The sequence below is a fragment of the Triticum dicoccoides genome, chromosome 5A (genome assembly GCF_002162155.2).
Source record: "Triticum dicoccoides isolate Atlit2015 ecotype Zavitan chromosome 5A, WEW_v2.0, whole genome shotgun sequence".
NCBI lineage: Eukaryota > Viridiplantae > Streptophyta > Magnoliopsida > Poales > Poaceae > Triticum > Triticum dicoccoides.
Window position 1 is genome coordinate 320,060,760 of NC_041388.1, and position 11,266 is coordinate 320,072,025.

General features: G+C 46.1%; 1 pseudogene; it reads right to left on the bottom strand.

The window, feature by feature from the left end:
- Positions 1 to 1,441: 1,441 nt before the first annotated feature.
- LOC119299483 overlaps positions 1,442 to 11,266 on the bottom strand; it is a 25,992-nt pseudogene continuing 16,167 nt past the window's right edge.

Below are 11,266 nucleotides of genomic sequence, written 5' to 3' on the forward strand. Positions count from 1 at the left end.
TGTGCACGATATGAGGTCATTTGAACAAACTATGCCATGAATATGGCCATAAGATCGATCATTTGGCTTGAAAGCCATGAATCTTCACACATGATAGCTCATTTCTGAGAACACTTTTTTAAAATAATTGCCGTATAACATGTTTATTATTTTTCCTGGTAACTTGATCACATATAACGACACAATGCGAAGATTTTCCAATTTTTTGATTTTTTTTGAATTTTTTATGCCCTTTTCAAAATGCGTCAAAACGGCGGGCATGACCGTTCCTAGCTAGTGGTTGAATCTTGGAAAACTTTTGGTGTTTTTCTAATTAAATAGATACTTTTGTACCTAAAATGATTTTTGGGAAAAATAAAGAGCAAACTATGAGGCAGCTGCAGTTTAAATTTGACCCGCTTCCAACTGAATTGACAGAAATTTAACTTTTTCACGAGAGGTGGACCAAAGCTTTGGACACCCAACCATTTGGTTAATTGTGCATTAAATATGTCCTAATATTTTAGAAAATTGATTTGGTCCAATTTTACAACAATTATTTGGTTGATTCTTCACAAAAGAACTCATTTTGGGCACTCAAAAAATGGAAAATGATTTTTTCGTCAAAAGAAAATGAAAATTTCCTTAGGCAACATTGTTTGTCATTCCTATACGCATCGTTTCTTCCTTGTCACATATGATGACACAATGCAAAGGTTTTTCATCTCGAGGAGGTGCTAGAACTGGCGAATGCTACAACTAAAGCACGTAGGGGTGATGCCGAAGGTGAGGCGGTAAACTACGGTTGTGCGCGACAGCGCAACGATGGGAGGGTCAACGATGTGTTCTATCTAAGGGAGAATAAGGAAGATGGGGAAGAAAGTATAACATGGGAGGTGAATCAAATGGTTAGAGATGAAAAAATCATAGGGTCATGAGGCGATCGGCCGAAATTTAGGCCGATTGACCGGCACCTATCAGCCGCCTTTTGGAAAATGGCGTGATCCAAATTTGCAACACAGATTTGTAGGCATTTAAAAAACCCGGAGATTTTTGAGTCCAAATTTTGGATATTCGAGGGCGAGACAGTCGGCCAATGAGAAGCGAGGAACCACCTCCACGCGGATCACCAAGCTGGACACGATCTAAGCCGTCCACCACACACCCATCCAACGGTGGATCTTCTGAAATACCAAAACCCTAATCCACCCACCCACCCACCCACCCTTTCTTTCTCGAGATCGGATCAAGGCCGCCCCGCCTACTCTCCCTCGTCTCCGCCATCCCCATCCACCACCGCCGCCACCATCCCGATCCACCACCGCTGCCCCCACCAACCCCATCCACCACCGCTGCCCCCACCCACCGACGACCTCGTCCCCGTCACACCCCTCATCTCGTCTTCATGGCGCGACCATGGCATCCCCCCTCCTCCTTCTCTGCTAGGGTTAGGATTTCCGCCTTACCGTCCCCCGATCTGGTAGCCGTCGGCTGCTCCGGTCGCTTCGCTGCTCCTCCTCCACGCCCACCTCGTCCGCGTCCTCCCGCCGATGGTGGCGATATCTGCGCGGACCGCCCTAGCGCTGACGGAGTGCACGGCGCGCCCCAACTTAGACATGTGCCTCGGGCAGTCGGCGCAACACACCGACGCCCTGACGCGCTTGGCATCCCAGCGCTCCTCCTCCATGCCCACCTCGTCGCTCTCCCCTGGCACGGCCACGTCCGCCACCATGCAGCCGTCTGCATCTCCCCACAGCACCCGCACGTGCCTCACCACCTCGCTGAGCTCACCTGGGAGGCCGACGGGAGGAAGCTACGCAGCGTGGCGAGGTGGGTGTTGATGCATTGCCACTGCTTTGGCTCTGCCTCGCTGTGGCTCCACCACCGGCGCAACCTTCCCCTCTGCGGCCGCCGCGGCGCCGTCCTCCCGAGATCCCGACCATGGTGAGCCTCCCCCTCATGCCTCTCCCCTACCCCCTCCAGATTTTTCTCTTAATTTTTGTGTCTCTCTGCAGGTACCCCGGACGCGAGGGTGGAGCGTTGACCGGAGTTAGGAGATGTGGTTGGACAAGCGCGACGAGGATCGACAGTAGGTCAGCAGACACCGCTCCTGCTATATATGCTAAGCTGCTGCTAATGTTTGTGCGATGGTGCCGGCCTAGAGCATCATATCCAATAGCTACTGCCTGTAGATGTGCTTGTTGTGGTGTCATGTGCTTCTCCTGAACCTGTTGTACGCTTAGCTGATTAAACGTGCAGTTTTTTTAGTATTTTGGTCTGACGGCTTCAACGTTTCTTTTTTTGGCTCAAGTGCTTAACTGATGAGCTTATGTTGAACTTTAGTTTCCTCTGGTCCGAGATGTGCATGTCTTTGGCTCATGTGTGGATAGTGATTTATCAATGAGCTCGAGACCATAATAGTGTAGACTGGCGCTGGTTTTGTTTAATCTGGACAGTGTTGTGTTTAAGACTGTTAGTCCAGGGTCTGTGTAGTTGTAGAATGGAGCTATTTGATGTCAGAACATTTCATTTACAAGGTCAAATTTATACTCTTTGTATGCTGATCAGTTTGTTACTTAATGTTCGTGCAGTATCGGCGACAACAAGAAGGCCTGGAAGACCGAACACTTCAGGTATGTGCACTCGTTGCCAAGCTTTTTGATATTATTAGCCTACCAGATAATTTCTGATATTGCCTTTTGGTGATTACAGGGCACTGAAGATAAAGCTTACAAAAAGAAATAAAGATGGCCATATTCTCACATACTCCTGGATTTCATTTACATCAACTTCTCAAGAGAGGAGTACTGCTTTTTAGTAGTCTCATCTCACTTTAAAGTAAATTAAATGAAAGGAGTACTCCTTTTCAGTTGTCTCAGTTTAAAGTAAATGAAAGGAGTACTTGCTCCCTGTACTAGTTACTTCTACTACTTATTTTTAGTTGTTTAGTACTACTCTGTAGATCTGTGATACTAGTCATGTCGCTTGTATAATTTTGTTTATTAGTGTAACCTGAACCATGGAGTAGTACCCTATTTGCATATGTGTGATTATGTGTGTTCTGTAGTCTCTAGCTCCAGTACATGTCAACTATATGTTGTGGTGTAAATCATTTTCATTCTATCTTATAAACGTGTTTCTTCAATAGCTATTTCTGTTCAAGTCTTGTTGTCACTGATGTTAGCATTTAGTTTGTCTCAAGTAAAAAAATACTGAAAATACAGTGTACAAATCAGCCCAAATATGTGAGCCTCGGTTCTGAAAACTAAAGAGTTCATATATTGGTAGATAGACTGTGATTTAGGATATGCTAAACAGAAAGCTTTATAAGATGGAACTCTCAATATCATGACTTCACTTTGTCCTTTAATTTAATATGGTTAGAACTACCATGGTTTTTTAAGTAGTTGGGGCAGTAAGAAATAGTGTGCTGGATGTTTGGCCTTGCATCTGTCCTTCCATGAATTCATGCTTGTGCATTGCTAGTTATTGCTTTTTTGCAGGTCTTCTTCTTCCTCGATCTGATGCAGCAGCAACAATTCGAGGTCATGGTCATGGAGCAGCAGCCATATATTTTTCTTCTTATTCTTCCCTGAGATGACATGAGATGAGGTTTGTTTTCCTCAAGGTCAAGGTGCAGCAGCTCGATTTGATTTGATGTGATTGGATTCAGTTTCCTCATGCCTCTCTGTTTGCATTGCAGGCTTTGTTGGTCGGTCTTCAATTCTTCATGCTGCTGCTGCTGCTACTGCTACATGAGGACCCTCTTCAATTCTGCATCCGTTGTGGCCGCCGCAGCTTCCACCTCTACCCGGCTGCATCCACAAGTGTAAGCTCCCCCTCCCTCCGTCCTAGATCTCTAGGTCTGTTTCTGTCATGCGCCATGTTCTTGATGTTGCGCGACCTCATGTGGATGCCACGAACGGCGCTGCTCCTGCGTGCAGATTTGATTCGCCGCATTAGTATGCGGTTGTTGTCTCGCCGTGGTTGTTCAAACTGAGATGTACCCAGTTGATTCGTCATCTCGGGTCATAAATTTTTCTGCATTCCCTGTTGCTGTAGCTTGTTGGATGCATAGTTTGATCTCCCAATGGGAATTATTAGTGAATGGTGATGTATGTGGTCACGAGAATGGTGATGTAGTAGCTAGTATGCTTGATGCGTGTATGTTCATCTCTTTACTGTTTGGCTAGAACCATAAATCCTGATGCGCAAGATGATCATGGTCTGGTTTGTTAGATCTATTCTGCTGGTGCTTAAAATTTGACATGCCTGGATTCTAAAACAAATTTTACATCATTCTATGTTGTAGCCAAACACTTGCTCTGTATTTTATATTAAAACCATGGTATTGTGTACCTGCCAACTACGAGTAAATTACTACAGTTTTAATACTTTGGTTTTTTTGATACTTTGCTATTTGATTTACTTTTATTCTGTCCCTAAACATTTTGTTCTACAATGTGCAGATGCTGGCATTTCATTGAAGACAAATAAGATGGATGAAGCATAGTTTTACCTCATTGAGCTAGTTTTGGGAGTAACGAACTCCTTATAGCAGAACTTGTACGTGTGCTAGTTCTGGGAGCTGATCCTATTTGTGTGTTATATGATGTAGCAGAACTTGTAGGGCTCCTGTGATAGACTTGGATTGTATGTGTGTTATCTAATTGTAAACTTAATGCTGATCACATTTTTATGTATGTTATATGATGTAGCAGATTGCTTCCTGCTGTTATTTCAAATATTGTGTCTGTTTTCTGTATTTGCATATTGAAATATGAAAGAACATGACCTTGACAGTAGGGTCCCACAAACTAGAACGTCACATTTGGGACCCACTTACCAGAATTTGACAATTGGCATGCATTAAAAAAGAGAAACAAAGGCTATGGCCCAAAGATAAAAATGCTATAATGTTGGGCTAGGCCCATGAAATCGACCAAAAATTGACACGAAAAAATATATAGAAAGGCTGAATTAATGGGCTCGGCCCATATAAACACCGAATTGGACTGGGTTGATTCTTGTGCCACATCAGATTGCCATGTCGGATGCCTACGTGGCCTGGGGAGGCTGCTAGTGACCAAAACAAAATAGTAGGCATATTTTGGTCATAAACGTTCACGACCTTCTCACAGCGAAGGTCGTTAATTTCAGTTTACGACCGCCAGCTTTTGACCTTCTGTTTTTGGTCAAAAAAGGTCGCAAATGAAAAACAATGACCTTTCAGTGACCAATAGTCAAGGTCACAAGTTGGCATATTTCTTGTAGTGGAAACCCTCTGTTGTTCATTATGCTCCCTAAGACTTTAATTGAGGCACAGAATGGCCAACTGCTTGCTTACTTATACGCAACGTGCTGTCTAAATTTGTAACTTGTCTGTGTTTTCGATTGGGCCCCAACATCATGCTCCTCTGGTGAGCTAAGAGGGATTTCTGTATGCAGGCTGCACAGACTATCTTTTTTATAATTTTTAAAATATCACCTTCTTATGGTTCACGACATGTAACATTTTTTTTAAAGTGACGTGTAACATTATTGGTAGTCCAGTTTTGCCATGTAGTACAAAATAGTGTCTTGTTCGCTTCACTGTTGTAACTATATTTTTGCCCTAGTCATGTGTACTTACAGAAACATTTCAGGATGAAGTGACATCAACACAAAGATCTGCGAGCAGTGCGGCATGGCCGTTACCGAATGATTATGGATTGGAATTGGAATGTGCTAATGTTCTCGAGCATCAAATAGAGGTGGCAAGACAACGTGTACATGATTGTCAACGTATAATCAACAAGTTGAGACTGGACATGCAGGTATTAGATGCAGGAGTCAAAAAAAATGAAACAAGACACTGAGGTAACCATGAACGAATTGGATATGTGCTATCTGAATCCGGCCAATCCTATTTTCTAAAGAGATTATAGTTCAAATGGAGTTAAAGTTGATGCGCGTCCATGATGTATGAGTTGTATTTGCCTAGTGTATGTAATTTGCTGTTTGTGTATGCTTTATTATCACCTGTGCCGAACCATAATGCCTAGTGGGTATAATCGGTTGTAATTTCTTTATTGTACAGTGTAGGATTATTCTACCTTTCTATGCCTTGATCTCTTTGTTGTAATAGTGTAGGATTTTTAGAGGTGATAGTATTGAGTAGGATAATTATTTGAATATGGTATATCGTTCAAACGGGGGCCAATTCGCCCGACCATGGCCCTTCACGGTCCGTCGGATCCATGGGCCTTCTACGTCTCGTAGGATCCATGGGCCTTCTACATCTCGTAGGATCCATGGGCCTTGTACGTCTCGTAGGATCCATGGGCCGCCGGCTCATTTATGGGTCTTGTACGGGCCTTTAATGGGCCGTAGATGGGCCTTTAATGGAAATCGTACGTTTTATGGGCTAACCATAACGGGCCACTAATAGGCCGTATTTGGTGATGCTATGAAAATGGCCCAACAGACTAACATTCCACAAACGAGCCGACTGTAATGACGGGCTGAATTTGGCCCACAAACAGAAAATGACAGTAACGTGCCGTAAGTAATCGAATGCTGCAAATGAGCCCAAGAATAAATGGGCCCTTAGAAGGCCGAAAGTTAACTTGGGCTAGAAACGGCCCAATGGAATAACGGGCCGTTAATGGGTATAAAGTGATACACTGTTCATTACAGGCCAGTTTCACCACGGGCCGCTAATGGGCCAAGAGTTACAAATGGCCTCATATGGGCCGAAAGACGTCATGGGCTATACATGGGCCAGAAGTGAAAACGGGCTGGAATCATATTGGACGGCCAGATGACGCTACTGGGCCTAATTCAGATAGGGCGTAACGGGCCTTGGGTTAGTGGTTTGTAAATGTGCTATATGCGAACAGGTCGTTAACAGGCTTTCCATGGGTCGGCCCGCCAGCTTTTGAACAAGTCAAATGGGCTGGCCTTTTCACAGGAATGGGCCACTGTTGGGCCGTGCCATGTGTCGACGTATCATAGGCGCCTTTTGTCCAGTGAGTGGATGACATCTGTCCCAACGATGAGCCGACACGTGTTTCCTCTAGCCAATGATGATTTTACACGTGGAAAATCCCCATTGGTCGGGGGTGTTAACGGGTTATCGGATCCAAAACCCGACCCGATAGCTTAACGGCGTTCTATTACGGTGGATGCGACGTGTCGGTCACCCTTGACGAAAGCACTTCTGTGATGCACAATTTATTGTCATGGAAGTGGACACTTCTGTGATGATAATTTTGGTAATGTCATGGAACACTTCTACGACAGCACAGGTATGACTATCTTGATTCTGTCATAAATTTGTCATGGATGTACATGTATGTCAAAAAAGTGACCTACTGTGACAAACACGTATCATCACAGAAGTGTATTTTTTTGTAGTGGTGGCTCAAGTCATCGGCATCTGGTGGTTGCACATAAGTGCCCTGGAAGTTGTCGAGGAATGCGACTTCCAGATCCTCCCAACAGCCAATGGATTCTACTGGCAGGCTGTTGAGCCAGTGCCGAGCTGGTCCTTTGAGTTTGAGTGGGAGGTATTTGATGGCGTGTAGATCGTCACCGCAGGCCATGTGGATGTGCAGGAGGAAGTCCTCGATCCATACCGCAGGATCTGTTGTGCCATCGTATGATTAGATATTTATGGGTTTGAAACCCTCTGGCATTTGGTGATCCATTACTTCGTCTATGAAGCATAGGGGGTGTGTGGCGCCTCTGTACTTGGCTATGTCGCGATGAAGCTCAAATGAGTCTTGTCCGCTGTGTTCGGCCCGGCCGGATTTACTTTTACTGTATCCGGCGTGACGGTTATCGTCTCGTGTAGTGGCGCACCCTCGTGATTCGTAGATCAATCTTGCGTGTTTTGCTTTGTCCTCCAATACGTCTCACAGGTCTAGCGTGTTTCCCCGTGCCTTGACATTTTTATTTGAGTGGCGTCGGGGTGCGGGCTGAGCTTTTGGCTAAAATGCCTCTCTGTCGCGGCCACGAGGTGGCCGATCAGCCGCGTCCTACGCTGGAGATGTAGGTTTTAATGCTTCCTCCTCCAGTCGGGGTAGCACCTGCGCTTTGGGTAACTCTTGGAGGGGCGTTCGAGTTCATATTCCTCGGCCGCGACGACTCAGTCCATCTGTCAGCTAGCAAATCTTGATCAGCTTGAAGCTGTTGTTGCTTTTTCTTAAGTCTATTTGCCGTGGCAATAAGCCGGCACTTGAAGCGCTCTTGCTCGACGGGATCCTCAGGCATGACAAATTCGTCACCGTCGAGGCTTACCTCATCTTCGGAGGGAGGCATGTAATTATCATCCTCCGCCTCTCCATCTGCCGCTCTCTCGGGAGGGCTGGCTTCTCCATCCTCCTGCTCTAAATCTTGCTGGAGGGGATTGTTTTCATCTCCGGCACTGTCCGGAGTGCTATTATCTCCTGTGCCGGTATCACCTCTTTTGCTTTGGCGAGACTTAGAGCGGCGCCGCTGACGTCGGCGCTTGGGTTGCTTCTTGGAGGGGTCATCCTCCGCTGTCCCATCGTCATTGCCTTCTTTGGGTGTGTCCACCATGTATATATCATATGATGAGGTGGTTGTCCAGTGCCCTGTGGGCAGTGGTTCCTGTTCGTCTCCTGCATCGTCGTCCATACCATCAATGTCTTTGGAGTGAAAGTTGAGCGTGTCGGTCAAATCGTCGACAGTGGCTACTAAGTGGGTGGTGGGTGGGCGGTGAATTTCTTCGTCATCCGCATCCCAATCCTGCCGGACATAGTTCAGCTAGGACTCTCCTGACAAGGAGAGAGACCTTAATGAGTTCAGTATGTCGCCGAAGGGCGAGTGCTGAAAGATATCCACGGAGGTGAACTCCATGATCGGCGCCCAGTCGGATTCGATAGGCATGGGCGCATGAGGTTCGGAGTCCGTGGCCGGGGAAGAATCCGGCAGTTCGGCGTCACAGCTCTCGTGAAGGGTAAGGTCGATACTCAGCTCGATCGCCGCTGAGGATACAACCTCCGTGGCGGGATCTATCCACCTGTCCATGGCTGGCGCAATTGGCTCCGAATTAAGGGTCGGAGCGGTTGTCGGTGCGGTCTCCTGAACACTGTCCGACGGTAGAGCTAAATCATGCTCATCGTGACTGTGCGGCGCACTCGGCAGGGGCTCGAATCCGTCGAAGATCAAGTCTCCGCAGATGTCGTCCGTGTAGTTTAAGCTTCCAACCCTGACCTGGTGGCCAGGGGCGTAACTCTCGATCTGCTCCAGATGGCCAAGCGAGTTGGCCCATAGTGTGAAGCCGCCGAATACAAAGATCTGTCCGGGGAGAAAAGTCTCACCCTGGAATGCATCGCTATTGATGATCTAAGGAGCCATCAAGCCTAACGATGACGACACGGAGGAACTCTCAATGAAAGCACCAATGTCGGTGTCAAAACCGGTGGATCTCGGGTAGGGGGTCCCGAACTGTGCGTCTAGGCGGATGGTAACAGGAGGCAGGGGACACAATGTTTACCCAGGTTCGGGCCCTCTTGATGGAGGTAAAACCTTATGTCCTGCTTGATTGTTCTTGATGATATGAGTATTACAAGAGTTAATCTACCATGAGATCAGAGAGGCTAAACCCTAGAAGCTAGCCTATGGTATGATTGTATGTTGTCCTACGGACTAAAACCCTCCGGTTTATATAGACACCAGAGGGGGCTAGGGTTACACAGAGTCAGTTACAAGGAAGGAGATCTACATAACCGTATTGCCAAGCTTGCCTTCCACGCCAAGGAGAGTCCCATCCGGACATGGGACGAAGTCTTCAATATTGTATCTTCATAGTCCAACAGTCCGGCCAAAGGATATAGTGCGGCTATCCGGATACCCCCTAATCCAGGACTCCCTCAACCACTACTTCTACTACCATCGTGGATCGACTACTTCCTCTACTTCCCTCGACGAACTCGAACCGCCCCGGAAATGCACACTTCGAAGGTATAACCAAGAGACGATGCCGTGGACCGTATGCATGTGTGCTGTATGAGATGCTCGTGTTTGCACTGTTTCTGAGATGTGGTTGCACGTTCCTCCTCGTTTTGCTGTCGATCCATGGGAACCCGGTATCCGAGATCACCCACCATCCTTGCATGACATGCTCCCGTCACATTTCCTTTTGCACCCGTATCTCCATGAGCTACCGGAACCGATATGTTGTCGTGGCATCATTTTCGGATTCGTTGCCTCGGCACCCCTTTCGTTTCCGCCACGATGAAAAATTCTTCATAACATGCTCTTATCAACATTTTCATAAATATTGCATAGAACTTGCAAATGTCATCCGCATCATGATAACCACATCAAGAATGTTTAAATTGTTTTTTGCTTCAATTGCTAAATGACATGTGGGGATTTACCGGAATGGTTATTTGTTGTTTCCGGCCTCACTTAAAATTGCCTAAAATGTGTAGTTTACTTTTGCCTCACTTCTTGCCATGTTTAATAACATTTAAAGTTGTTGGGTATATGCAGCTCGTTGCATATTGAGCTCCACTTAATTTGTAGTGTTGTTTGTTGCACTTTGCCATGCCATGAATCATTAAACCATACATGCATTATCCTTGGTTGTGCATCATTCCATGTTTATGCTTGTGTGTTTACCATGTTGCTTTCTTCTTTCTGGTTTGCTTCTCTCGTTAGCTTCGGTTTCGCTCCGGAGTTGTGAGGATTCGTTCGACTATGTTGGGTCGTCTACTTCTTGGATTCGTTCTTCTTCCTTGCAGGATCTTAGGCAAGATGACCATACCCTCGATATCACTTCTATCTTTGCTTGCAAGTTGTTCGTTCTATCGTTATGTCGCACTACCTAACACTTGTTTATCATGCCTCCCATATTGCCATGTCATGCCTCTAACCCACCTTCCTAGCAAACCGTTGTTTGGCTATGTTACCGCTTTTGCTCAGCCCCTCTTATAGCGTTCCTAGTTGCAGGTGAAGTTGAAGTTTGTTCCATGATGGAACATGGATATGATGGGATATCATATTATCTCTTATTTAATTAATGCATCTATATAATTGGTAAAGGGTGGAAGGCTCGGCCTTATGCCTGGTGTTTTGTTCCACTCTTGCCGCACTAGTTTCTGTCATACCCGTGTTATGTTCCTTGATTTTGCGTTCCTAACGTGGTTGAGGTTATGGGACCCCCTTGACAGTTCGCTTTGAATAAAACTCGTCAATCAAGGCCCAACCTTGGTTTTAACATTTGCCACCTAAGCCTTTTTCCCTTGGGTTATGCAGACTCAATGGTCATCTT